The sequence below is a fragment of the Oncorhynchus masou genome, chromosome 5 (assembly GCF_036934945.1).
Source record: "Oncorhynchus masou masou isolate Uvic2021 chromosome 5, UVic_Omas_1.1, whole genome shotgun sequence".
Taxonomy (NCBI): domain Eukaryota; kingdom Metazoa; phylum Chordata; class Actinopteri; order Salmoniformes; family Salmonidae; genus Oncorhynchus; species Oncorhynchus masou.
In genome coordinates this window covers 90,992,405-91,020,128 of record NC_088216.1, presented here as the reverse complement: position 1 = coordinate 91,020,128, position 27,724 = coordinate 90,992,405, and the positions used below count along the sequence as shown (strand labels likewise).

The 27,724-nt window shown below is 43.7% G+C and overlaps 1 protein-coding gene across 2 annotated transcripts in view; it reads right to left on the bottom strand.

Moving 5' to 3' along the window:
* Positions 1 to 3,707, bottom strand: part of LOC135540438 (extracellular matrix protein 2-like) — a 36,375-nt gene extending 32,668 nt beyond the window's left edge. Inside the window, exon 1 of one of the 2 annotated variants that reach the window (XM_064967065.1) lies at positions 3,484 to 3,707. The gene's annotated coding sequence lies outside the window, so the exon portion shown is untranslated. Of the gene's footprint in view, positions 1 to 2,317; positions 2,575 to 3,483 lie in introns of those variants that run through there. The other variant, XM_064967066.1, reaches the window with a different exon arrangement.
* Positions 3,708 to 27,724: the final 24,017 nt, after the last annotated feature.

Genomic DNA, 27,724 nt, shown 5'->3' with positions numbered 1-27,724 from the left:
GACAACAGCTGCTAATACAGGATCTACATCCATCCTGTCACCTCGACAACAGCTGCTAATACAGGATCTACATCCATCCTGTCACCTAGACAACAGCTGTTAATACAGATCTACATCCATCCTGTCACCTAGACAACAGCTGTTAATACAGGATATACATCCATCCTGTCACCTCGACAACAGCTGCTAATACAGGATCTACATCCATCCTGTCACCTAGACAACAGCTGTTAATACAGGATCTACATCCATCCTGTCACCTCGACAACAGCTGCTAATACAGGATCTACATCCATCCTGTCACCTAGACAACAGCTGTTAATACAGGATCTACATCCATCCTGTCACCTCGACAACAGCTGTTAGTTAATACAGGATCTACATCCATCCTGTCACCTAGACAACAGCTGTTAGTACAGATCTACATCCATCCTGTCACCTAGACAACAGCTGTTAGTTAATACAGGATCTACATCCATCCTGTCACATAGACAACAGCTGTTAATACAGGATCTACATCCATCTTGTCACCAAGACAACAGCTGTTAGTTAATACAGGATCTACATCCATCCTGTCACCTCGACAACAGCTGTTAATACAGATCTACATCCATCCTGTCACCTCGACAACAGCTGTTAATACAGATCTACATCCATCCTGTCACCTAGACAACAGCTGTTAGTTAATACAGGATCTACATCCATCCTGTCACATAGACAACAGCTGTTAATACAGGATCTACATCCATCTTGTCACCAAGACAACAGCTGTTAGTTAATACAGGATCTACATCCATCCTGTCACCTCGACAACAGCTGTTAATACAGATCTACATCCATCCTGTCACCTAGACAACAGCTGTTAATACAGATCTACATCCATTCTGTCACATAGACAACAGCTGTTAATACAGGATCTACATCCATCCTGTCACCAAGACAACAGCTGTTAGTTAATACAGGATCTACATCCATCCTGTCACCAAGACAACAGCTGTTAGTTAATACAGGATCTACATCCATCCTGTCACATAGACAACAGCTGTTAATACAGGATCTACATCCATCCTGTCACATAGACAACAGCTGTTAATACAGGATCTGCATCCATCCTGTCACCTAGACAACAGCTGTTAATACAGGATCTACATCCATCCTGTCACCTAGACAACAGCTGTTAATACAGATCTACATCCATCCTGTCACCTAGACAACAGCTGTTAATACAGGATCTGCATCCATCCTGTCACCAAGACAACAGCTGTTAATACAGTATCTACATCCATCCTGTCACCTAGACAACAGCTGTTAATACAGGATCTACATCCATCCTGTCACCTCGACAACAGCTGTTAATACAGGATCTACATCCATCCTGTCACCTAGACAACAGCTGTTAATACAGGATCTACATCCATCCTGTCACCTAGACAACAGCTGTTAATACAGGATCTACATCCATCCTGTCACCTAGACAACAGCTGTTAATACAGGATCTACATCCATCCTGTCACCTAGACAACAGCTGTTAATACAGGATCTACATCCATCCTGTCACCTAGAAAACAGCTGTTAGTTAATACAGGATCTACATCCATCCTGTCACCTAGACAACAGCTGTTAATACAGGATCTACATCCATCCTGTCACCTAGAAAACAGCTGTTAATACAGGATCTACATCCATCCTGTCACCTAGACAACAGCTGTTAATACAGATCTACATCCATCCTGTCACCTAGACAACAGCTGTTAGTTAATACAGGATCTACATCCATCCTGTCACATAGACAACAGCTGTTAATACAGGATCTACATCCATCTTGTCACCAAGACAACAGCTGTTAGTTAATACAGGATCTACATCCATCCTGTCACATAGACAACAGCTGTTAGTTAATACAGATCTGCATCCATCCTGTCACCTAGACAACAGCTGTTAATACAGATCTACATCCATTTTGTCACCTAGACAACAGCTGTTAATACAGATCTACATCCATCCTGTCACCTAGACAACAGCTGTTAGTTAATACAGGATCTACATCCATCCTGTCACCTAGACAACAGCTGTTAATACAGGATCTACATCCATTTTGTCACCTAGACAACAGCTGTTAGTTAATACAGATCTACATACATCCTGTCACCTAGACAACAGCTGTTAGTTAATACAGGATCTACATCCATCCTGTCACCTAGACAACAGCTGTTAATACAGATCTACATCCATCCTGTCACCTAGACAACAGTTGTTAGTTAATACAGGATCTACATCCATCCTGTATCTGAAAACAACTTCTAGAGAAAACAAAGACCTGTATTCCTTGAACAAGCAGAATGGTTTCAGCTGTACTTGTTTGATTTCGTCAGCTCCTGCCTCAATGAAGCAGTGGTCTCCAGACTCTGCCAAAAAGCAGTGTTGAGCTTTAGCGCTGGTGCAGAGGAGAATCAGTCCTGTTGAGGAATGGGTTTAATTTACTCCAAACTAGTTTATATTGTAAACAGATCCTGGGATATCTCAACTGTTTCCTCAACCTTCCCAGGAGACCATCCTTCAACAGAATGCCAGTACTGTTAACTCAGTGTTTAGCCATAAATAGTCACTGGAATTGAAGCATTAAAACCCCTTCTTTGTCCAAAATGCCACCATATTCCCTATATAGTGTACTACTTTTGAAGGGAATAAAGTGCCCTTTGGGACACAAACCCTCCCTCCATCCACAAGAGAGGAGGGGAAAGAGAGGGAAACATTGTGATTAACGTGACCCTCTGGATGACTAGGCTCACATGGAGAAAGGAACTCTATACAAACAGGGGAGGGAGGGAGGGAGGGAGGGAGGGAGGGAGGGAGGGAGGGAGGGAGGGAGGGAGGGAGGGAGGGAGGGAGGGGGAGGGAGGGAGGGAGGGAGGGAGGGAGGGAGGGAGGGAGGGAGGGAGGGAGGGAGGGGGAGGGAGGGAGGGAGGGATACAGAGCTGACTGAAATAACAACTAACATAGAGGAGAGGATGAGACACTGAATGAGGCCATATTTAGACTGTAATAATGAAACCCACGATTGTTCCATATGCAAACCGTCTTTTTCAAGGCTGTAACAACTATTTTAACTTAAACATTTATAAGTAAATCAGTTTTTTTTAAGTCTTACGAAATAGTTGGATATGATGTAATGCGGACAGGATTTGTTGACAACATCAGAAGGAAAAAGACTTGAAGTTCTTGGATTAACCAGCAAGAAACAGGAAAGAAACAGGAAGTGACTTTTAAAAGCTGTTTAACTAACATTGCAGTAAACTAAAAGTTGATGCTCATCGCTTACATGAAAACAGAATCCATGCTCCAGACAGGACAAGGATCAATACAAGCCTCACAATGCAGAACACACCCCTAACTGCAGCCTTATCAACACTCCAACACAGTAAACTTAATGACCAGCGACGGCCAGAAAGCTAAATAAAAGTGAGACAACCCAGTATACTTTACCAGAGGTTCGCAGGCAGGCTGTCTGTACGGTGCAAGGCCAAGTAATTTCTTCCCTCTCCCAAGACAGATGTAGGACGGTGTGCTCTACTCTGCCAGGCAGATACAAGTTTTAAAACAGACGGAGAGACAGAGAGTGAGAGGAGCCTGCTCTGCTACGCTCCGCTCATAGAAGTCTGGGGACGCCAAGGCTAGCCTAGCCGCAGTCAGAGTCTGGAAGCTACACACAGGGAGAGGTTAGCCTAGCCGCAGTCAGAGTCTGAAAGATACACACAGGGAGAGGCTAGCCTAGCCTCAGTCAGAGTCTGAAACTACACACAGGGAGAGGCTAGCCTAGCCGCAGTCAGAGTCTGAAACTACACACAGGGAGAGGCTAGCCTAGCCGCAGTCAGAGTCTGGAAGATACACACAGGGAGAGGCTAGCCTAGCCGCAGTCAGAGTCTGGAAGATACACACAGGGAGAGGCTAGCCTAGCCGCAGTCAGAGTCTGGAAGCTACACACAGGGAGAGGCTAGTCTAGCCGCAGTCAGAGTCTGGAAGATACACACAGGGAGAGGCTAGCCTAGCCGCAGTCAGAGTCTGGAATACACAGAGGGAGAGGCTAGCCTAGCCGCAGTCAGAGTCTGGAAGATACACACAGGGAGAGGCTAGCCTAGCCGCAGTCAGAGTCTGGAAGATACACACAGGGAGAGGCTAGCCTAGCAGTCAGAGTCTGGAAATACACACAGGGAGAGGCTAGCCTAGCCGCAGTCAGAGTCTGGAAGATACACACAGGGAGAGGCTAGCCTAGCCGCAGTCAGAGTCTGGAAGATACACACAGGGAGAGGCTAGCCTAGCCGCAGTCAGAGTCTGAAACTACACACAGGGAGAGGCTAGCCTAGCCGCAGTCAGAGTCTGAAACTACACACAGGGAGAGGCTAGCCTAGCCGCAGTCAGAGTCTGGAAGATACACACAGGGAGAGGCTAGCCTAGCCGCAGTCAGAGTCTGGAAGATACACACAGGGAGAGGCTAGCCTAGCCGCAGTCAGAGTCTGGAAGATACACACAGGGAGAGGCTAGCCTAGCCGCAGTCAGAGTCTGGAAGATACACACAGGGAGAGGCTAGCCTAGCCGCAGTCAGTCTGGAAGATACACACAGGGAGAGGCTAGCCTAGCCGCAGTCAGAGTCTGGAAGATACACACAGGGAGAGGCTAGCCTAGCCGCAGTCAGAGTCTGGAAGATACACACAGGGAGAGGCTAGCCTAGCCGCAGTCAGAGTCTGGAAGATACACACAGGGAGAGGCTAGCCTAGCCGCAGTCAGAGTCTGGAACTACACACAGGGAGAGGTTAGCCTAGCCGCAGTCAGAGTCTGGAAGATACACACAGGGAGAGGCTAGCCTAGCCGCAGTCAGAGTCTGAAACTACACACAGGGAGAGGCTAGCCTAGCCGCAGTCAGAGTCTGGAAGATACACACAGGGAGAGGCTAGCCTAGCCGCAGTCAGAGTCTGGAACTACACACAGGGAGAGGCTAGCCTAGCCGCAGTCAGAGTCTGAAACTACACACAGGGAGAGGCTAGCCTAGCCGCAGTCAGAGTCTGAAACTACACACAGGGAGAGGCTAGCCTAGCCGCAGTCAGAGTCTGGAAGATACACACAGGGAGAGGCTAGCCTAGCCGCAGTCAGAGTCTGGTAGATACACACAGGGAGAGGTTAGCCTAGCCGCAGTCAGAGTCTGAAAGATACACACAGGGAGAGGCTAGCCTAGCCGCAGTCAGAGTCTGAAAGATACACACAGGGAGAGGCTAGCCTAGCCGCAGTCAGAGTCTGGAAGATACACACAGGGAGAGGTTAGCCTAGCCGCAGTCAGAGTCTGGAAGATACACACAGGGAGAGGCTAGCCTAGCCGCAGTCAGAGTCTGGAAGATACACACAGGGAGAGGCTAGCCTAGCCGCAGTCAGAGTCTGGAAGATACACACAGGGAGAGGCTAGCCTAGCCGCAGTCAGAGTCAGAAAGATACACACAGGGAGAGGCTAGCCTAGCCGCAGTCAGAGTCTGGAAGATACACACAGGGAGAGGCTAGCCTAGCCGCAGTCAGAGTCTGAAACTACACACAGGGAGAGGCTAGCCTAGCCGCAGTCAGAGTCTGGAAATACACACAGGGAGAGGCTAGCCTAGCCGCAGTCAGAGTCTGGAAGATACACACAGGGAGAGGCTAGCCTAGCCACAGTCAGAGTCTGGAAGATACACACAGGGAGAGGCTAGCCTAGCCGCAGTCAGAGTCTGGAACTACACACAGGGGAGAGGCTAGCCTAGCCGCAGTCAGAGTCTGGAAGATACACACAGGGAGAGGCTAGCCTAGCCACAGTCAGAGTCTGGAAGATACACACAGGGAGAGGCTAGCCTAGCCACAGTCAGAGTCTGAAACTACACACAGGGAGAGGCTAGCCTAGCCGCAGTCAGAGTCTGGAAGATACACACAGGGAGAGGCTAGCCTAGCCGCAGTCAGAGTCTGGAACTACACACAGGGAGAGGCTAGCCTAGCCGCAGTCAGAGTCTGGATACACACAGGGAGAGGCTAGCCTAGCCGCAGTCAGAGTCTGAAACTACACACAGGGAGAGGCTAGCCTAGCCGCAGTCAGAGTCTGAAACTACACACAGGGAGAGGCTAGCCTAGCCGCAGTCAGAGTCTGAAAGATACACACAGGGAGAGGCTAGCCTAGCCGCAGTCAGAGTCTGAAACTACACACAGGGAGAGGCTAGCCTAGCCGCAGTCAGAGTCTGGTAGATACACACAGGGAGAGGCTAGCCTAGCCACAGTCAGAGTCTGGAACTACACACAGGGAGAGGCTAGCCTAGCCACAGTCAGAGTCTGAAACTACACACAGGGAGAGGCTAGCCTAGCCGCAGTCAGAGTCTGAAAGATACACACAGGGAGTGGCTAGCCTAGCCACAGTCAGAGTCTGGAGATACACACAGGGAGTGGCTAGCCTAGCCGCAGTCAGAGTCTGGAAGATACACACAGGGAGAGGCTAGCCTAGCCACAGTCAGAGTCTGAAACTACACACAGGGAGAGGCTAGCCTAGCCGCAGTCAGAGTCTGAAACTACACACAGGGAGAGGCTAGCCTAGCCGCAGTCAGAGTCTGAAACTACACACAGGGAGAGGCTAGCCTAGCCGCAGTCAGAGTCTGAAACTACACACAGGGAGAGGCTAGCCTAGCCGCAGTCAGAGTCTGGAAGATACACACAGGGAGAGGCTAGCCTAGCCGCAGTCAGAGTCTGAAACTACACACAGGGAGAGGCTAGCCTAGCAACAGTCAGAGTCTGAAAGATACACACAGGGAGAGGCTAGCCTAGCCGCAGTCAGAGTCTGAAAGATACACACAGGGAGAGGCTAGCCTAGCCGCAGTCAGAGTCTGAAACTACACACAGGGAGAGGCTAGCCTAGCCGCAGTCAGAGTCTGAAAGATACACACAGGGAGAGGCTAGCCTAGCCGCAGTCAGAGTCTGAAACTACACACAGGGAGAGGCTAGCCTAGCCGCAGTCAGAGTCTGAAACTACACACAGGGAGAGGATAGCCTAGCCACAGTCAGAGTCTGAAACTACACACAGGGAGAGGCTAGCCTAGCTGCAGTCAGAGTCTGAAACTACACACAGGGAGAGGCTAGCCTAGCCGCAGTCAGAGTCTGGTAGATACACACAGGGAGAGGCTAGCCTAGCCACAGTCAGAGTCTGGAACTACACACAGGGAGAGGCTAGCCTAGCCGCAGTCAGAGTCTGAAACTACACACAGGGAGAGGCTAGCCTAGCCGCAGTCAGAGTCTGAAACTACACACAGGGAGAGGCTAGCCTAGCCGCAGTCAGAGTCTGAAACTACACACAGGGAGAGGCTAGCCTAGCCACAGTCAGAGTCTGAAACTACACACAGGGAGAGGCTAGCCTAGCCGCAGTCAGAGTCTGGTAGATACACACAGGGAGAGGCTAGCCTAGCCACAGTCAGAGTCTGGAACTACACACAGGGAGAGGCTAGCCTAGCCGCAGTCAGAGTCTGGAACTACACACAGGGAGAGGCTAGCCTAGCCACAGTCAGAGTCTGAAACTACACACAGGGAGAGGCTAGCCTAGCCACAGTCAGAGTCTGGAACTACACACAGGGAGAGGCTAGCCTAGCCACAGTCAGAGTCTGGAACTACACACAGGGAGAGGCTAGCCTAGCCGCAGTCAGAGTCTGAAACTACACACAGGGAGAGGCTAGCCTAGCCGCAGTCAGAGTCTGGAAGATACACACAGGGAGAGGCTAGCCTAGCCGCAGTCAGAGTCTGGAAGATACACACAGGGAGAGGCTAGCCTAGCCGCAGTCAGAGTCTGGAAGATACACACAGGGAGAGGATAGCCTAGCCACAGTCAGAGTCTGAAACTACACACAGGGAGAGGCTAGCCTAGCCGCAGTCAGAGTCTGAAAGATACACACAGGGAGAGGCTAGCCTAGCCGCAGTCAGAGTCTGAAACTACACACAGGGAGAGGCTAGCCTAGCCGCAGTCAGAGTCTGAAACTACACACAGGGAGAGGCTAGCCTAGCTGCAGTCAGAGTCTGAAACTACACACAGGGAGAGGCTAGCCTAGCCGCAGTCAGAGTCTGTAGATACACACAGGGAGAGGCTAGCATAGCCACAGTCAGAGTCTGGAAGATACACACAGGGAGAGGCTAGCCTAGCCGCAGTCAGAGTCTGGAAGATACACACAGGGAGAGGCTAGCCTAGCCACAGTCAGAGTCTGGAAGATACACACAGGGAGAGGCTAGCCTAGCCGCAGTCAGAGTCTGAAACTACACACAGGGAGAGGCTAGCCTAGCCGCAGTCAGAGTCTGAAACTACACACAGGGAGAGGCTAGCCTAGCCGCAGTCAGAGTCTGGAAGATACACACAGGGAGAGGCTAGCCTAGCCGCAGTCAGAGTCTGGAAGATACACACAGGGAGAGGCTAGCCTAGCCGCAGTCAGAGTCTGGAAGATACACACAGGGAGAGGCTAGCCTCGCCGCAGTCAGAGTCTGGAAACTACACACAGGGAGAGGTTAGCCTAGCCGCAGTCAGAGTCTGAAACTACACACAGGGAGAGGCTAGCCTAGCCGCAGTCAGAGTCTGGAAGCTACACACAGGGAGAGGCTAGCCTAGCCGCAGTCAGAGTCTGGAACTACACACAGGGAGAGGTTACAAGACAGTGTAATGGGTTTAGAGAGAGAGAGGTTACATACTAGACTAGACAGTGTAATGGGTTAGAGAGAGAGGTTACTAGACAGTGTAATGGGAGAGGAGGTAGCTTACTAGACAGCGTAATGTGTTAGAGTCTGGTTACTTACTAGACTAGACAGTGTAATGGGTTAGAGAGAGAGGTTACTTACTAGACTAGACAGTGTAATGGGTTAGAGAGAGAGGTTACTTACTAGACTAGACAGTGTAACAGGAGAGGTTAAATACTAGACTAGACAGTGTAATGGGTTAGAGAGAGAGAGGTTACTTACTAGACAGCATAATGGGTTAGAGAGGCTAGGTTACTTACTAGATAGTGTAATGGGTTAGAGAGAGTGGTTACTTACTAGACTAGACAGTGTAATGGGTTTAGAGAGAGAGAGGTTACTTACTAGACAGCGTAATGGGTTAGAGAGAGAGGTTACTTACTAGAGTCTGAATAGACAGTGTAATGGGTTTAGAGAGAGAGGGGTTACTTACTAGACAGCGTAATGGGTTAGGAGAGAGCGGTTACTTACTAGACTAGACAGTGTAATGGGTTAGAGAAGAGGTTTCTTACTAGACTAGACAGTGTAATGGGTTAGAGAGAGAGAGGTTTCTTACTAGACTAGACAGTGTAATGGGTTAGAGAGAGGTTACATACTAGACTAGACCGTGTAATGGGTTAGAGAGAGAGGTTTCTTACTAGACTAGACAGTGTAATGGGTTAGAGAGAGAGGTTACATACTAGACTAGACAGTGTAATGGGTTAGAGAGAGAGGTTACATACTAGACTAGACAGTGTAATGGGTTAGAGAGAGAGGTTACTTACTAGACTAGACAGTGTAATGGGTTAGAGAGAGGATACTTACTAGACAGTGTAATGGGTTAGAGAGAGGATACTTACTAGACAGTGTAATGGGTTAGAGAGAGTCAGGTTACTTACTAGACAGTGTAATGGGTTAGAGAGAGGTTACTTACTAGACAGTGTAATGGGTTAGAGAGAGAGGATACTTACTAGACAGTGTAATGGGTTAGAGAGAGTGGTTACTTACTAGACAGTGTAATGGGTTAGAGAGAGAGGATACTTACTAGACAGTGTAATGGGTTAGAGAGAGAGGTTACTTACTAGACAGTGTAATGGGTTAGAGAGAGAGGTTACTTACTAGACAGTGTAATGGGTTAGAAAGAGGATACTTACTAGACAGTGTAATGGGTTAGCGAGAGAGAGAGGTTACTTACTAGACTAGACAGTGTAATGGGTTAGAGAGAGGTTACTTACTAGACAGTGTAATGGGTTAGAGAGAGAGAGGTTACTTACTAGACTAGACAGTGTAATGGGTTAGAGAGGTTACTTACTAGACAGTGTAATGGGTTAGAGAGAGGATACTAACTAGACAGTGTAATGGGTTAGAGAGAGAGGTTACTTACTAGACAGGGTAATGGGTTAGAGAGCGAGAGGTTACTTACTAGACAGTGTAATGGGTTAGAGAGAGAGGATACTTACTAGACAGTGTAATGGGTTAGAGAGGATACTTACTAGACAGTGTAATGGGTTAGAGAGAGAGGTTACATACTAGACAGTGTAATGGGATAGAGAGAGAGGCTACTTACTAGACAGTGTAATGGGTTAGAGAGAGGATACATACTAGACAGTGTAATGGGTTAGAGAGAGGATACTTACTAGACAGTGTAATGGGTTAGAGAGAGAGAGGTTACTTACTAGACAGTGTAATGGGTTAGAGAGAGAGGTTACTTACTAGACAGTGTAATGGGTTAGAGAGGTTACTTACTAGACAGTGTAATGGGTTAGAGAGAGGATATTTACTAGACAGTGTAATGGGTTAGAGAGAGGATACTTACTAGACAGTGTAATGGGTTAGAGAGAGGTTACTTACTAGACAGTGTAATGGGTTAGAGAGAGGTTACTTACTAGACAGTGTAATGGGTTGAGAGAGGTTACTAGACTAGCCAGTGTAATGGGTTAGAGAGAGAGGTGAATAGACTAGCCAGTGTAATGGGTTAGGGAGAGAGGTTACTTACTAGACAGTGTAATGGGTTAGAGAGAGGTTACTTACTAGACTAGACAGTGTAATGGGTTAGAGAGAGGTTACTAGACTAGCCAGTGTAATGGGTTAGAGAGAGAGGTTACTTACTAGACAGTGTAATGGGTTAGAGAGAGAGGTTACTTACTAGACAGTGTAATGGGTTAGAGAGAGTGGTTACTTACTAGACTAGACAGTGTAGTGGGTTTAGAGAGAGAGGTTACTTACTAGACAGCGTAATGGGTTAGAGAGAGAGGTTACTTACTAGAATAGACAGTGTAATGGGTTTAGAGAGAGGGTTACTTACTAGACAGTGTAATGGGTTTAGAGAGAGAGAGGTTACATACTAGACTAGACAGTGTAATGGGTTAGAGAGAGAGGTTACTAGACAGTGTAATGGGTTTAGAGAGAGAGAGGTTACTTACTAGACAGCGTAATGTGTTAGAGAGAGGTTACTTACTAGACTAGACAGTGTAATGGGTTAGAGAGAGAGAGGTTACTTACTAGACTAGACAGTGTAATGGGTTAGAGAGAGAGAGGTTACTTACTAGACTAGACCGTGTAATGGGTTAGAGAGAGAGGTTAAATACTAGACTAGACAGTGTAATGGGTTAGAGAGAGAGAGAGGTTACTTACTAGACAGCATAATGGGTTAGAGAGAGAGAGGGGTTACTTACTAGATAGTGTAATGGGTTAGAGAGAGAGTGGTTACTTACTAGACTAGACAGTGTAATGGGTTTAGAGAGAGAGAGGTTACTTACTAGACAGCGTAATGGGTTAGAGAGAGAGGTTACTTACTAGAATAGACAGTGTAATGGGTTTAGAGAGAGGGGTTACTTACTAGACAGCGTAATGGGTTAGAGAGAGAGCGGTTACTTACTAGACTAGACAGTGTAATGGGTTAGAGAGAGTTTCTTACTAGACTAGACAGTGTAATGGGTTAGAGAGAGAGGTTTCTTACTAGACTAGACAGTGTAATGGGTTAGAGAGAGAGGTTACATACTAGACTAGACAGTGTAATGGGTTAGAGAGAGAGGTTTCTTACTAGACTAGACAGTGTAATGGGTTAGAGAGAGGTTACATACTAGACTAGACAGTGTAATGGGTTAGAGAGAGGTTACATACTAGACTAGACAGTGTAATGGGTTAGAGAGAGAGGTTACTTACTAGACTAGACAGTGTAATGGGTTAGAGAGAGGATACTTACTAGACAGTGTAATGGGTTAGAGAGAGAGGATACTTACTAGACAGTGTAATGGGTTAGAGAGAGGTTACTTACTAGACAGTGTAATGGGTTAGAGAGAGAGGTTACTTACTAGACAGTGTAATGGGTTAGAGAGAGAGGATACTTACTAGACAGTGTAATGGGTTAGAGAGAGTGGTTACTTACTAGACAGTGTAATGGGTTAGAGAGAGGATACTTACTAGACAGTGTAATGGGTTAGAGAGAGGTTACTTACTAGACAGTGTAATGGGTTAGAGAGAGGTTACTTACTAGACAGTGTAATGGGTTAGAAAGAGGATACTTACTAGACAGTGTAATGGGTTAGCGAGAGAGAGGTTACTTACTAGACTAGACAGTGTAATGGGTTAGAGAGAGGTTACTTACTAGACAGTGTAATGGGTTAGAGAGAGGTTACTTACTAGACTAGACAGTGTAATGGGTTAGAGAGAGGTTACTTACTAGACAGTGTAATGGGTTAGAGAGAGGATACTAACTAGACAGTGTAATGGGTTAGAGAGAGAGGTTACTTACTAGACAGTGTAATGGGTTAGAGAGCGAGAGGTTACTTACTAGACAGTGTAATGGGTTAGAGAGAGGATACTTACTAGACAGTGTAATGGGTTAGAGAGAGGATACTTACTAGACAGTGTAATGGGTTAGAGAGAGGATACTTACTAGACAGTGTAATGGGTTAGAGAGAGGTTACTTACTAGACAGTGTAATGGGTTAGAGAGAGGTTACTTACTAGACAGTGTAATGGGTTAGAGAGAGGTTACTAGACTAGCCAGTGTAATGGGTTAGAGAGAGGTGAATAGACTAGCCAGTGTAATGGGTTAGGGAGAGAGAGGTTACTTACTAGACAGTGTAATGGGTTAGAGAGAGAGGTTACTTACTAGACTAGACAGTGTAATGGGTTAGAGAGAGGTTACTAGACTAGCCAGTGTAATGGGTTAGAGAGAGAGGTTACTTACTAGACAGTGTAATGGGTTAGAGAGAGGTTACTTACTAGACAGTGTAATGGGTTAGAGAGAGAGGTTACATACTAGACTAGACAGTGTAATGGGTTAGAGAGAGAGGTTACTTACTAGACAGTGTAATGGGTTAGAGAGGTTACTAGACAGCGTAATGGGTTAGAGAGAGTTTACTAGACAGTGTCATGGGTTAGAGAGAGATGTTACTAGACAGTGTAATGGGTTAGAGAGAGAGGTTACATACTAGACAGTGTAATGGGTTAGAGAGAGAGGTTACTTACTAGACAGTGTAATGGGTTAGAGAGAGAGAGGTTACTAGACAGCGTAATGGGTTAGAGAGAGTTTACTAGACAGTGTCATGGGTTAGAGAGATGTTACTAGACAGTGTAATGGGTTAGAGAGAGGTTACTTAATAGACAGTGTAATGGGTTAGAGAGAGGTTACTTACTTGACAGTGTAATGGGTTAGAGAGAGAGGTTACTTACTAGACTAGACAGTGTAATGGGTTAGAGAGAGGTTACTTACTAGACAGTGTAATGGGTTAGAGAGAGGATACTAACTAGACAGTGTAATGGGTTAGAGAGAGAGGTTACTTACTAGACAGTGTAATGGGTTAGAGAGCGAGAGGTTACTTACTAGACAGTGTAATGGGTTAGAGAGAGGATACTTACTAGACAGTGTAATGGGTTAGAGAGAGAGGATACTTACTAGACAGTGTAATGGGTTAGAGAGAGGTTACATACTAGACAGTGTAATGGGATAGAGAGAGGCTACTTACTAGACAGTGTAATGGGTTAGAGAGGATACATACTAGACAGTGTAATGGGTTAGAGAGAGGATACTTACTAGACAGTGTAATGGATTAGAGAGAGAGAGGTTACTTACTAGACAGTGTAATGGGTTAGAGAGAGAGGTTACTTACTAGACAGTGTAATGGGTTAGAGAGAGGTTACTTACTAGACAGTGTAATGGGTTAGAGAGGATATTTACTAGACAGTGTAATGGGTTAGAGAGAGGATACTTACTAGACAGTGTAATGGGTTAGAGAGAGGTTACTTACTAGACAGTGTAATGGGTTAGAGAGAGGTTACTTACTAGACAGTGTAATGGGTTAGAGAGAGAGGTTACTAGACTAGCCAGTGTAATGGGTTAGAGAGAGGTGAATAGACTAGCCAGTGTAATGGGTTAGGGAGAGAGATGACTATACAGTGTAATGGGTTAGAGAGAGAGGTTACTTACTAGACAGTGTAATGGGTTAGAGAGAGGTTACTTACTAGACTAGACAGTGTAATGGGTTAGAGAGAGAGGTTACTAGACTAGCCAGTGTAATGGGTTAGAGAGAGGTTACTTACTAGACAGTGTAATGGGTTAGAGAGAGAGGTTACTTACTAGACAGTGTAATGGGTTAGAGAGGTTACATACTAGACTAGACAGTGTAATGGGTTAGAGAGAGGTTACTTACTAGACAGTGTAATGGGTTAGAGAGAGAGAGGTTACTAGACAGCGTAATGGGTTAGAGAGAGAGTTTACTAGACAGTGTCATGGGTTAATGTTACTAGACAGTGTAATGGGTTAGAGAGAGGTTACATACTAGACAGTGTAATGGGTTAGAGAGAGGTTACTTACTAGACAGTGTAATGGGTTAGAGAGAGAGGTTACTAGACAGCGTAATGGGTTAGAGAGAGTTTACTAGACAGTGTCATGGGTTAGAGAGAGGTTACTTACTAGACAGTGTAATGGGTTAGAGAGAGGTTACTTACTTGACAGTGTAACGGGTTAGAGAGAGAGGTTACATACTAGACAGTGTAATGGGTTAGAGAGAGGTTACTTACTAGAGAGTGTAATCGGTTAGAGAGAGAGAGAGGTTACTTACTAGACTAGACAGTGTAATGGGTTAGAGAGAGGTTACTTACTAGACTAGACAGTGTAATGGGTAAGAGAGAGGTTACTTACTAGACAGTGTAATGGGTTAGAGAGAGAGGTTACTTACTAGACAGTGTAATGGGTTAGAGAGAGAGAGGTTACTTACTAGACAGTGTAATGGGTTAGAGAGAGAGGTTACTTACTAGACAGTGTAATGGGTTAGAGAGAGAGGGATTACTTACTAGACAGTGTAATGGTTTAGAGAGAGAGAGGTTACTTACTAGACAGTGTAATGGTTTAGAGAGAGAGAGTTTACTTACTAGACAGTGTAATGGGTTACAGAGAGAGGTTACTTACTAGACAGTGTAATGGGTTAGAGAGAGGTTACTTACTAGACAGTGTAATGGGTTAGAGGTTACTTACTAGACAGTGTAATGGGTTAGAGAGAGGTTAATTACTAGACAGTGTAATGGGTTAGAGAGAGAGAGGTTACTTACTAGACAGTGTAATTTGTTAGAGAGAGAGAGAGGTTACTTACTAGACAGTGTAATGGGTTAGAGAGAGAGGTTACTTACTAGACAGTGTAATGGGTTACAGAGAGAGAGGTTACTTACTAGACAGTGTAATGGGTTAGAGAGAGAGAGAGGTTACTTACTAGACAGTAATTGGTTAGAGAGAGAGAGGTTACTTACTAGACAGTAATGGGTTAGAGAGAGAGATAGGTTACTTACTAGACAGTGTAATGGGTTAGAGAGAGGTTACTTACTAGACAGTGTAATGGGTTAGAGAGAGAGGAGGTTACTAGACAGCGTAATGGGTTAGAGAGAGAGTTTACTAGACAGTGTCATGGGTTAGAGAGAGATGTTACTAGACAGTGTAATGGGTTAGAGAGAGAGGTTACTTACTAGACAGTGTAATGGGTTAGAGAGGTTACTTACTTGACAGTGTAACGGGTTAGAGAGAGGTTACATACTAGACAGTGTAATGGGTTAGAGAGAAGTTACTTACTAGAGAGTGTAATCGGTTAGAGAGAGGTTACATACAAGACTAGACAGTGTAATGGGTTAGAGAGAGGTTACTTACTAGACAGTGTAATGGGTAAGAGAGGTTACTTACTAGACAGTGTAATGGGTTAGAGAGAGGTTACTTACTAGACAGTGTAATGGGTTAGAGAGAGAGGTTAATTACTAGACAGTGTAATGGGTTAGAGAGAGAGGTTACTTACTAGACAGTGTAATGGGTTAGAGAGAGAGGTTACTTACTAGACTAGACAGTGTAATGGGTTAGAGAGAGAGGTTACTAGACTAGCCAGTGTAATGGGTTAGAGAGAGAGGTTACTTACTAGACGGTGTAATGGGTTAGAGAGAGAGAGGTTACTAGACAGCGTAATGGGTTAGAGAGAAAGTTTACTAGACAGTGTCATGGGTTAGAGAGAGATGTTACTAGACAGTGTAATGGGTTAGAGAGAGGTTACTTACTAGACAGTGTAATGGGTTAGAGAGTGGTTACTTTCTTGACAGTGTAACGGGTTAGAGAGAGAGGTTACATACTAGACAGTGTAATGGGTTAGAGAGAGGTTACTTACTAGAGAGTGTAATGGGTTAGAGAGAGAGAGGTTACATACAAGACTAGACAGTGTAATGGGTTAGAGAGAGGTTACTTACTAGACTAGACAGTGTAATGGGTAAGAGAGAGGTTACTTACTAGACAGTGTAATGGGTTAGAGAGCGAGAGGTTACTTACTAGACAGTGTAATGGGTTAGAGAGAGAGGATACTTACTAGACAGTGTAATGGGTTAGAGAGGATACTTACTAGACAGTGTAATGGGTTAGAGAGAGAGGTTACATACTAGACAGTGTAATGGGATAGAGAGAGAGGCTACTTACTAGACAGTGTAATGGGTTAGAGAGAGGATACATACTAGACAGTGTAATGGGTTAGAGAGAGGATACTTACTAGACAGTGTAATGGGTTAGAGAGAGAGAGGTTACTTACTAGACAGTGTAATGGGTTAGAGAGAGAGAGGTTACTTACTAGACAGTGTAATGGGTTAGAGAGAGAGGTTACTTACTAGACAGTGTAATGGGTTAGAGAGAGGATATTTACTAGACAGTGTAATGGGTTAGAGAGTTACTTACTAGACAGTGTAATGGGTTAGAGAGAGAGGTTACTTACTAGACAGTGTAATGGGTTAGAGAGAGGTTACTTACTAGACAGTGTAATGGGTTAGAGAGAGAGGTTACTAGACTAGCCAGTGTAATGGGTTAGAGAGAGAGGTTTAGACTAGCCAGTGTAATGGGTTAGGGAGAGAGAGGTTACTTACTAGACAGTGTAATGGGTTAGAGAGAGAGGTTACTTACTAGACTAGACAGTGTAATGGGTTAGAGAGAGGTTACTAGACTAGCCAGTGTAATGGGTTAGAGAGAGGTTACTTACTAGACAGTGTAATGGGTTAGAGAGAGGTTACTTACTAGACAGTGTAATGGGTTAGAGAGAGAGGTTACATACTAGACTAGACAGTGTAATGGGTTAGAGAGAGGTTACTTACTAGACAGTGTAATGGGTTAGAGAGAGAGGTGACTAGACAGCGTAATGGGTTAGTTTACTAGACAGTGTCATGGGTTAGAGAGAGATGTTACTAGACAGTGTAATGGGTTAGAGAGAGAGGTTACATACTAGACAGTGTAATGGGTTAGAGAGGTTACTTACTAGACAGTGTAATGGGTTAGAGAGAGAGGTTACTAGACAGCGTAATGGGTTAGAGAGAGTTTACTAGACAGTGTCATGGGTTAGAGAGAGATGTTACTAGACAGTGTAATGGGTTAGAGAGAGGTTACTTAATAGACAGTGTAATGGGTTAGAGAGAGGTTACTTACTTGACAGTGTAATGGGTTAGAGAGAGAGGTTACTTACTAGACTAGACAGTGTAATGGGTTAGAGAGAGGTTACTTACTAGACAGTGTAATGGGTTAGAGAGAGGATACTAACTAGACAGTGTAATGGGTTAGAGAGAGAGGTTACTTACTAGACAGTGTAATGGGTTAGAGAGCGAGAGGTTACTTACTAGACAGTGTAATGGGTTAGAGAGAGAGGATACTTACTAGACAGTGTAATGGGTTAGAGAGAGGATACTTACTAGACAGTGTAATGGGTTAGAGAGAGGTTACATACTAGACAGTGTAATGGGATAGAGAGAGAGGCTACTTACTAGACAGTGTAATGGGTTAGAGAGAGGATACATACTAGACAGTGTAATGGGTTAGAGAGAGGATACTTACTAGACAGTGTAATGGATTAGAGAGAGGTTACTTACTAGACAGTGTAATGGGTTAGAGAGAGAGGTTACTTACTAGACAGTGTAATGGGTTAGAGAGAGGTTACTTACTAGACAGTGTAATGGGTTAGAGAGAGGATATTTACCAGACAGTGTAATGGGTTAGAGAGAGGATACTTACTAGACAGTGTAATGGGTTAGAGAGAGAGGTTACTTACTAGACAGTGTAATGGGTTAGAGAGAGGTTACTTACTAGACAGTGTAATGGGTTAGAGAGAGAGGTTACTAGACTAGCCAGTGTAATGGGTTAGAGAGAGAGGTGAATAGACTAGCCAGTGTAATGGGTTAGAGAGAGAGGTTACTTACTAGACAGTGTAATGGGTTAGAGAGAGAGGTTACTTACTAGACAGTGTAATGGGTTAGAGAGAGAGGTTACATACTAGACTAGACAGTGTAATGGGTTAGAGAGGTTACTTACTAGACAGTGTAATGGGTTAGAGAGAGAGAGAGGTTACTAGACAGCGTAATGGGTTAGAGAGAGTTTACTAGACAGTGTCATGGGTTAGAGAGATGTTACTAGACAGTGTAATGGGTTAGAGAGAGGTTACATACTAGACAGTGTAATGGGTTAGAGAGAGGTTACTTACTAGACAGTGTAATGGGTTAGAGAGAGAGGTTACTAGACAGCGTAATGGGTTAGAGAGAGTTTACTAGACAGTGTCATGGGTTAGAGAGAGGTTACTTACTAGACAGTGTAATGGGTTAGAGAGAGGTTACTTACTTGACAGTGTAATGGGTTAGAGAGAGAGGTTACATACTAGACAGTGTAATGGGTTAGAGAGAGGTTACTTACTAGAGAGTGTAATCGGTTAGAGAGAGAGAGGTTACATACAAGACTAGACAGTGTAATGGGTTAGAGAGAGGTTACTTACTAGACTAGACAGTGTAATGGGTAAGAGAGAGGTTACTTACTAGACAGTGTAATGGGTTAGAGAGAGAGGTTACTTACTAGACAGTGTAATGGGTTAGAGAGAGAGGTTACTTACTAGACAGTGTAATGGGTTAGAGAGAGGTTACTTACTAGACAGTGTAATGGGTTAGAGAGAGAGGATTACTTACTAGACAGTGTAATGGTTTAGAGAGAGGTTACTTACTAGACAGTGTAATGGTTTAGAGAGAGAGAGTTTACTTACTAGACAGTGTAATGGGTTAGAGAGAGAGGTTACTTACTAGACAGTGTAATGGGTTAGAGAGAGAGAGGTTACTTACTAGACAGTGTAATGGGTTAGAGAGAGAGGTTACTTACTAGACAGTGTAATGGGTTAGAGAGAGAGGTTAATTACTAGACAGTGTAATGGGTTAGAGAGAGAGAGGTTACTTACTAGACAGTGTAATTTGTTAGAGAGAGAGAGGTTACTTACTAGACAGTGTAATGGGTTAGAGAGAGAGGTTACTTACTAGACAGTGTAATGGGTTACAGAGAGAGAGGTTACTTACTAGACAGTGTAATGGGTTAGAGAGAGAGAGAGAGAGAGAGGTTACTTACTAGACAGTAATTGGTTAGAGAGAGAGAGAGGTTACTTACTAGACAGTAATGGGTTAGAGAGAGATAGGTTACTTACTAGACAGTGTAATGGGTTAGAGAGAGAGGTTACTTACTAGACAGTGTAATGGGTTAGAGAGAGAGAGGTTACTAGACAGCGTAATGGGTTAGAGAGAGAGTTTACTAGACAGTGTCATGGGTTAGAGAGAGAGGTTACTAGACAGTGTAATGGGTTAGAGAGAGGGTACTTACTAGACAGTGTAATGGGTTAGAGAGAGGTTACTTACTTGACAGTGTAATGGGTTAGAGAGAGAGGTTACATACTAGACAGTGTAATGGGTTAGAGAGAAGTTACTTACTAGAGAGTGTAATCGGTTAGAGAGAGAGAGGTTACATACAAGACTAGACAGTGTAATGGGTTAGAGAGGTTACTTACTAGACAGTGTAATGGGTAAGAGAGAGGTTACTTACTAGACAGTGTAATGGGTTAGAGAGAGAGGTTACTTACTAGACAGTGTAATGGGTTAGAGAGAGGTTAATAACTAGACAGTGTAATGGGTTAGAGAGAGGTTACTTACTAGACAGTGTAATGGGTTAGAGAGAGAGGTTACTTACTAGACTAGACAGTGTAATGGGTTAGAGAGAGGTTACTAGACTAGCCAGTGTAATGGGTTAGAGAGAGAGGTTACTTACTAGACGGTGTAATGGGTTAGAGAGAGGTTACTAGACAGCGTAATGGGTTAGAGAAAGTTTACTAGACAGTGTCATGGGTTAGAGAGAGATGTTACTAGACAGTGTAATGGGTTAGAGAGAGGTTACTTACTAGACAGTGTAATGGGTTAGAGAGTGGTTACTTACTTGACAGTGTAATGGGTTAGAGAGAGAGGTTACATACTAGACAGTGTAATGGGTTAGAGAGGTTACTTACTAGAGAGTGTAATCGGTTAGAGAGAGGTTACATACAAGACTAGACAGTGTAATGGGTTAGAGAGAGGTTACTTACTAGACAGTGTAATGGGTTAGAGAGAGAGGTTACTTACTAGACAGTGTAATGGGTTAGAGAGAGAGAGGTTACTTACTAGACAGTGTAATGGGTTAGAGAGAGGTTACTTACTAGACTAGGAAGTGTAATGGGTTAGAGAGAGAGAGGTTACTTACTAGACAGTGTAATGGGTTAGAGAGAGAGAGGTTACTTACTAGACAGTGTAATGGGTTAGAGAGAGAGGTTACTTACTAGACAGTGTAATGGGTTAGAGAGAGAGGGATTACTTACTAGACAGTGTAATGGTTTAGAGAGAGAGGTTACTTACTAGACAGTGTAATGGTTTAGAGAGAGAGAGAGGTTACTTACTAGACAGTGTAATGGGTTAGAGAGAGGTTACTTACTAGACAGTGTAATGGGTTAGAGAGAGGTTACATACTAGACAGTGTAATGGGTTAGAGAGAGGTTACTTACTAGAGAGTGTAATCGGTTAGAGAGAGAGGTTACATACAAGACTAGACAGTGTAATGGGTTAGAGAGAGGTTACTTACTAGACTAGACAGTGTAATGGGTAGAGAGAGGTTACTTACTAGACAGTGTAATGGGTTAGAGAGAGAGGTTACTTACTAGACAGTGTAATGGGTTAGAGAGAGAGGTTACTTACTAGACAGTGTAATGGGTTAGAGAGGATATTTACTAGACAGTGTAATGGGTTAGAGAGAGGATACTTACTAGACAGTGTAATGGGTTAGAGAGAGAGGTTACTTACTAGACAGTGTAATGGGTTAGAGAGAGGTTACTTACTAGACAGTGTAATGGGTTAGAGAGAGAGGTTACTAGACTAGCCAGTGTAATGGGTTAGAGAGAGAGGTGAATAGACTAGCCAGTGTAATGGGTTAGGGAGAGAGAGGTTACTTACTAGACAGTGTAATGGGTTAGAGAGAGGTTACTTACTAGACTAGACAGTGTAATGGGTTAGAGAGAGGTTACTAGACTAGCCAGTGTAATGGGTTAGAGAGAGGTTACTTACTAGACAGTGTAATGGGTTAGAGAGAGGTTACTTACTAGACAGTGTAATGGGTTAGAGAGGTTACATACTAGACTAGACAGTGTAATGGGTTAGAGAGAGAGGTTACTTACTAGACAGTGTAATGGGTTAGAGAGAGGTGACTAGACAGCGTAATGGGTTAGAGAGAGAGTTTACTAGACAGTGTCATGGGTTAGAGAGAGATGTTACTAGACAGTGTAATGGGTTAGAGAGAGGTTACATACTAGACAGTGTAATGGGTTAGAGAGAGGTTACTTACTAGACAGTGTAATGGGTTAGAGAGAGAGAGGTTACTAGACAGCGTAATGGGTTAGAGAGAGTTTACTAGACAGTGTCATGGGTTAGAGAGAGATGTTACTAGACAGTGTAATGGGTTAGAGAGAGAGGTTACTTAATAGACAGTGTAATGGGTTAGAGAGAGGTTACTTACTTGACAGTGTAATGGGTTAGAGAGAGAGAGAGGTTACTTACTAGACTAGACAGTGTAATGGGTTAGAGAGGTTACTTACTAGACAGTGTAATGGGTTAGAGAGAGGATACTAACTAGACAGTGTAATGGGTTAGAGAGAGGTTACTTACTAGACAGTGTAATGGGTTAGAGAGCGAGAGGTTACTTACTAGACAGTGTAATGGGTTAGAGAGAGGATACTTACTAGACAGTGTAATGGGTTAGAGAGAGAGGATACTTACTAGACAGTGTAATGGGTTAGAGAGAGAGGTTACATACTAGACAGTGTAATGGGATAGAGAGAGGCTACTTACTAGACAGTGTAATGGGTTAGAGGATACATACTAGACAGTGTAATGGGTTAGAGGATACTTACTAGACAGTGTAATGGATTAGAGAGAGGTTACTTACTAGACAGTGTAATGGGTTAGAGAGAGAGGTTACTTACTAGACAGTGTAATGGGTTAGAGAGAGGTTACTTACTAGACAGTGTAATGGGTTAGAGAGAGGATATTTACTAGACAGTGTAATGGGTTAGAGAGGATACTTACTAGACAGTGTAATGGGTTAGAGAGAGAGGTTACTTACTAGACAGTGTAATGGGTTAGAGAGAGGTTACTTACTAGACAGTGTAATGGGTTAGAGAGAGGTTACTAGACTAGCCAGTGTAATGGGTTAGAGAGAGAGGTGAATAGACTAGCCAGTGTAATGGGTTAGAGAGAGGTTACTTACTAGACAGTGTAATGGGTTAGAGAGAGGTTACTTACTAGACAGTGTAATGGGTTAGAGAGAGGTTACATACTAGACTAGACAGTGTAATGGGTTAGAGAGGTTACTTACTAGACAGTGTAATGGGTTAGAGAGAGAGGTTACTAGACAGCGTAATGGGTTAGAGAGTTTACTAGACAGTGTCATGGGTTAGAGAGAGATGTTACTAGACAGTGTAATGGGTTAGAGAGAGAGGTTACATACTAGACAGTGTAATGGGTTAGAGAGGTTACTTACTAGACAGTGTAATGGGTTAGAGAGAGAGAGAGGTTACTAGACAGCGTAATGGGTTAGAGAGAGTTTACTAGACAGTGTCATGGGTTAGAGAGAGGTTACTTACTAGACAGTGTAATGGGTTAGAGAGAGGTTACTTACTTGACAGTGTAACGGGTTAGAGAGAGGTTACATACTAGACAGTGTAATGGGTTAGAGAGAGGTTACTTACTAGAGAGTGTAATCGGTTAGAGAGAGAGAGAGGTTACATACAAGACTAGACAGTGTAATGGGTTAGAGAGAGGTTACTTACTAGACTAGACAGTGTAATGGGTAAGAGAGGTTACTTACTAGACAGTGTAATGGGTTAGAGAGAGGTTACTTACTAGACAGTGTAATGGGTTAGAGAGAGAGGTTACTTACTAGACAGTGTAATGGGTTAGAGAGAGAGAGGTTACTTACTAGACAGTGTAATGGGTTAGAGAGAGAGGGATTACTTACTAGACAGTGTAATGGTTTAGAGAGAGAGAGGTTACTTACTAGACAGTGTAATGGTTTAGAGAGAGAGAGAGTTTACTTACTAGACAGTGTAATGGGTTACAGAGAGAGAGGTTACTTACTAGACAGTGTAATGGGTTAGAGAGAGAGAGGTTACTTACTAGACAGTGTAATGGGTTAGAGAGAGAGGTTACTTACTAGACAGTGTAATGGGTTAGAGAGAGGTTAATTACTAGACAGTGTAATGGGTTAGAGAGAGAGAGGTTACTTACTAGACAGTGTAATTTGTTAGAGAGAGAGAGAGGTTACTTACTAGACAGTGTAATGGGTTAGAGAGAGAGGTTACTTACTAGACAGTGTAATGGGTTACAGAGAGAGGTTAATTACTAGACAGTGTAATGGGTTAGAGAGAGAGAGAGAGAGAGGTTACTTACTAGACAGTAATTGGTTAGAGAGAGAGGTTACTTACTAGACAGTAATGGGTTAGAGAGAGATAGGTTACTTACTAGACAGTGTAATGGGTTAGAGAGAGGTTACTTACTAGACAGTGTAATGGGTTAGAGAGAGGTTACTAGACAGCGTAATGGGTTAGAGAGAGAGTTTACTAGACAGTGTCATGGGTTAGAGAGAGATGTTACTAGACAGTGTAATGGGTTAGAGAGGGTACTTACTAGACAGTGTAATGGGTTAGAGAGGTTACTTACTTGACAGTGTAACGGGTTAGAGAGAGGTTACATACTAGACAGTGTAATGGGTTAGAGAGAAGTTACTTACTAGAGAGTGTAATCGGTTAGAGAGAGAGGTTACATACAAGACTAGACAGTGTAATGGGTTAGAGAGGTTACTTACTAGACAGTGTAATGGGTAAGAGAGGTTACTTACTAGACAGTGTAATGGGTTAGAGAGAGGTTACTTACTAGACAGTGTAATGGGTTAGAGAGAGGTTAATAACTAGACAGTGTAATGGGTTAGAGAGAGGTTACTTACTAGACAGTGTAATGGGTTAGAGAGAGAGGTTACTTACTAGACTAGACAGTGTAATGGGTTAGAGAGAGGTTACTAGACTAGCCAGTGTAATGGGTTAGAGAGAGAGGTTACTTACTAGACGGTGTAATGGGTTAGAGAGAGGTTACTAGACAGCGTAATGGGTTAGAGAGAAAGTTTACTAGACAGTGTCATGGGTTAGAGAGAGATGTTACTAGACAGTGTAATGGGTTAGAGAGAGAGGTTACTTACTAGACAGTGTAATGGGTTAGAGAGTGGTTACTTACTTGACAGTGTAACGGGTTAGAGAGAGGTTACATACTAGACAGTGTAATGGGTTAGAGAGAGGTTACTTACTAGAGAGTGTAATCGGTTAGAGAGAGAGAGGTTACATACAAGACTAGACAGTGTAATGGGTTAGAGAGAGGTTACTTACTAGACAGTGTAATGGGTTAGAGAGAGGTTACTTACTAGACAGTGTAATGGGTTAGAGAGGTTACTTACTAGACAGTGTAATGGGTTAGAGAGAGAGGTTACTTACTAGACTAGGAAGTGTAATGGGTTAGAGAGAGAGGTTACTTACTAGACAGTGTAATGGGTTAGAGAGGTTACTTACTAGACAGTGTAATGGGTTAGAGAGAGAGAGGTTACTTACTAGACAGTGTAATGGGTTAGAGAGAGGGATTACTTACTAGACAGTGTAATGGTTTAGAGAGAGAGAGGTTACTTACTAGACAGTGTAATGGTTTAGAGAGAGAGAGGTTACTTACTAGACAGTGTAATGGGTTAGAGAGAGAGGTTACTTACTAGACAGTGTAATGGGTTAGAGAGAGGTTACATACTAGACAGTGTAATGGGTTAGAGAGAGGTTACTTACTAGAGTGTAATCGGTTAGAGAGAGAGGTTACATACAAGACTAGACAGTGTAATGGGTTAGAGAGAGGTTACTTACTAGACTAGACAGTGTAATGGGTAGAGAGAGGTTACTTACTAGACAGTGTAATGGGTTAGAGAGAGGTTACTTACTAGACAGTGTAATGGGTTACAGAGAGAGAGAGAGGTTACTTACTAGACAGTGTAATGGGTTAGAGAGAGAGGTTACTTACTAGACAGTGTAATGGGTTAGAGAGAGAGGTTAATTACTAGACAGTGTAATGGGTTAGAGAGAGAGAGGTTACTTACTAGACAGTGTAATTTGTTAGAGAGAGAGAGGTTACTTACTAGACAGTGTAATGGGTTAGAGAGAGAGGTTACTTACTAGACAGTGTAATGGGTTACAGAGAGAGAGGTTAATTACTAGACAGTGTAATGGGTTAGAGAGAGAGAGAGAGAGGTTACTTACTAGACAGTAATTGGTTAGAGAGAGAGAGGTTACTTACTAGACAGTAATGGGTTAGAGAGAGATAGGTTACTTACTAGACAGTGTAATGGGTTAGAGAGAGAGAGGTTACTTACTAGACAGTGTAATGGGTTAGAGAGAGAGGTTACTAGACAGCGTAATGGGTTAGAGAGAGAGTTTACTAGACAGTGTCATGGGTTAGAGAGAGAGATGTTACTAGACAGTGTAATGGGTTAGAGAGAGAGGGTACTTACTAGACAGTGTAATGGGTTAGAGAGAGGTTACTTACTTGACAGTGTAACGGGTTAGAGAGAGGTTACATACTAGACAGTGTAATGGGTTAGAGAGAAGTTACTTACTAGAGAGTGTAATCGGTTAGAGAGAGAGAGAGGTTACATACAAGACTAGACAGTGTAATGGGTTAGAGAGAGGTTACTTACTAGACAGTGTAATGGGTAGAGAGAGGTTACTTACTAGACAGTGTAATGGGTTAGAGAGAGGTTACTTACTAGACAGTGTAATGGGTTAGAGAGAGAGGTTAATAACTAGACAGTGTAATGGGTTAGAGAGAGGTTACTTACTAGACAGTGTAATGGGTTAGAGAGAGAGGTTACTTACTAGACTAGACAGTGTAATGGGTTAGAGAGAGAGGTTACTAGACTAGCCAGTGTAATGGGTTAGAGAGAGGTTACTTACTAGACGGTGTAATGGGTTAGAGAGAGAGAGGTTACTAGACAGCGTAATGGGTTAGAGAGAAAGTTTACTAGACAGTGTCATGGGTTAGAGAGAGATGTTACTAGACAGTGTAATGGGTTAGAGAGAGGTTACTTACTAGACAGTGTAATGGGTTAGAGAGTGGTTACTTACTTGACAGTGTAACGGGTTAGAGAGAGGTTACATACTAGACAGTGTAATGGGTTAGAGAGAGGTTACTTACTAGAGAGTGTAATCGGTTAGAGAGAGAGAGGTTACATACAAGACTAGACAGTGTAATGGGTTAGAGAGAGGTTACTTACTAGACTAGACAGTGTAATGGGTAAGAGAGAGGTTACTTACTAGACAGTGTAATGGGTTAGAGAGAGAGGTTACTTACTAGACAGTGTAATGGGTTAGAGAGAGGTTACTTACTAGACAGTGTAATGGGTTAGAGAGAGAGGTTACTTACTAGACAGTGTAATGGGTTAGAGAGAGGGATTACTTACTAGACAGTGTAATGGTTTAGAGAGAGAGAGGTTACTTACTAGACAGTGTAATGGTTTAGAGAGAGAGAGGTTACTTACTAGACAGTGTAATGGGTTAGAGAGAGAGAGGTTACTTACTAGACAGTGTAATGGGTTAGAGAGAGAGGTTACATACTAGACAGTGTAATGGGTTAGAGAGAGAGGTTACTTACTAGACAGTGTAATCGGTTAGAGAGAGAGGTTACATACAAGACTAGACAGTGTAATGGGTTAGAGAGAGGTTACTTACTAGACTAGACAGTGTAATGGGTAGAGAGAGGTTACTTACTAGACAGTGTAATGGGTTAGAGAGAGGTTACTTACTAGACAGTGTAATGGGTTACAGAGAGAGAGAGAGGTTACTTACTAGACAGTGTAATGGGTTAGAGAGAGAGAGGTTACTTACTAGACAGTGTAATGGGTTAGAGAGAGGTTAATTACTAGACAGTGTAATGGGTTAGAGAGAGAGGTTACTTACTAGACAGTGTAATTTGTTAGAGAGAGAGAGGTTACTTACTAGACAGTGTAATGGGTTAGAGAGAGAGGTTACTTACTAGACAGTGTAATGGGTTACAGAGAGAGGTTACTTACTAGACAGTGTAATGGGTTAGAG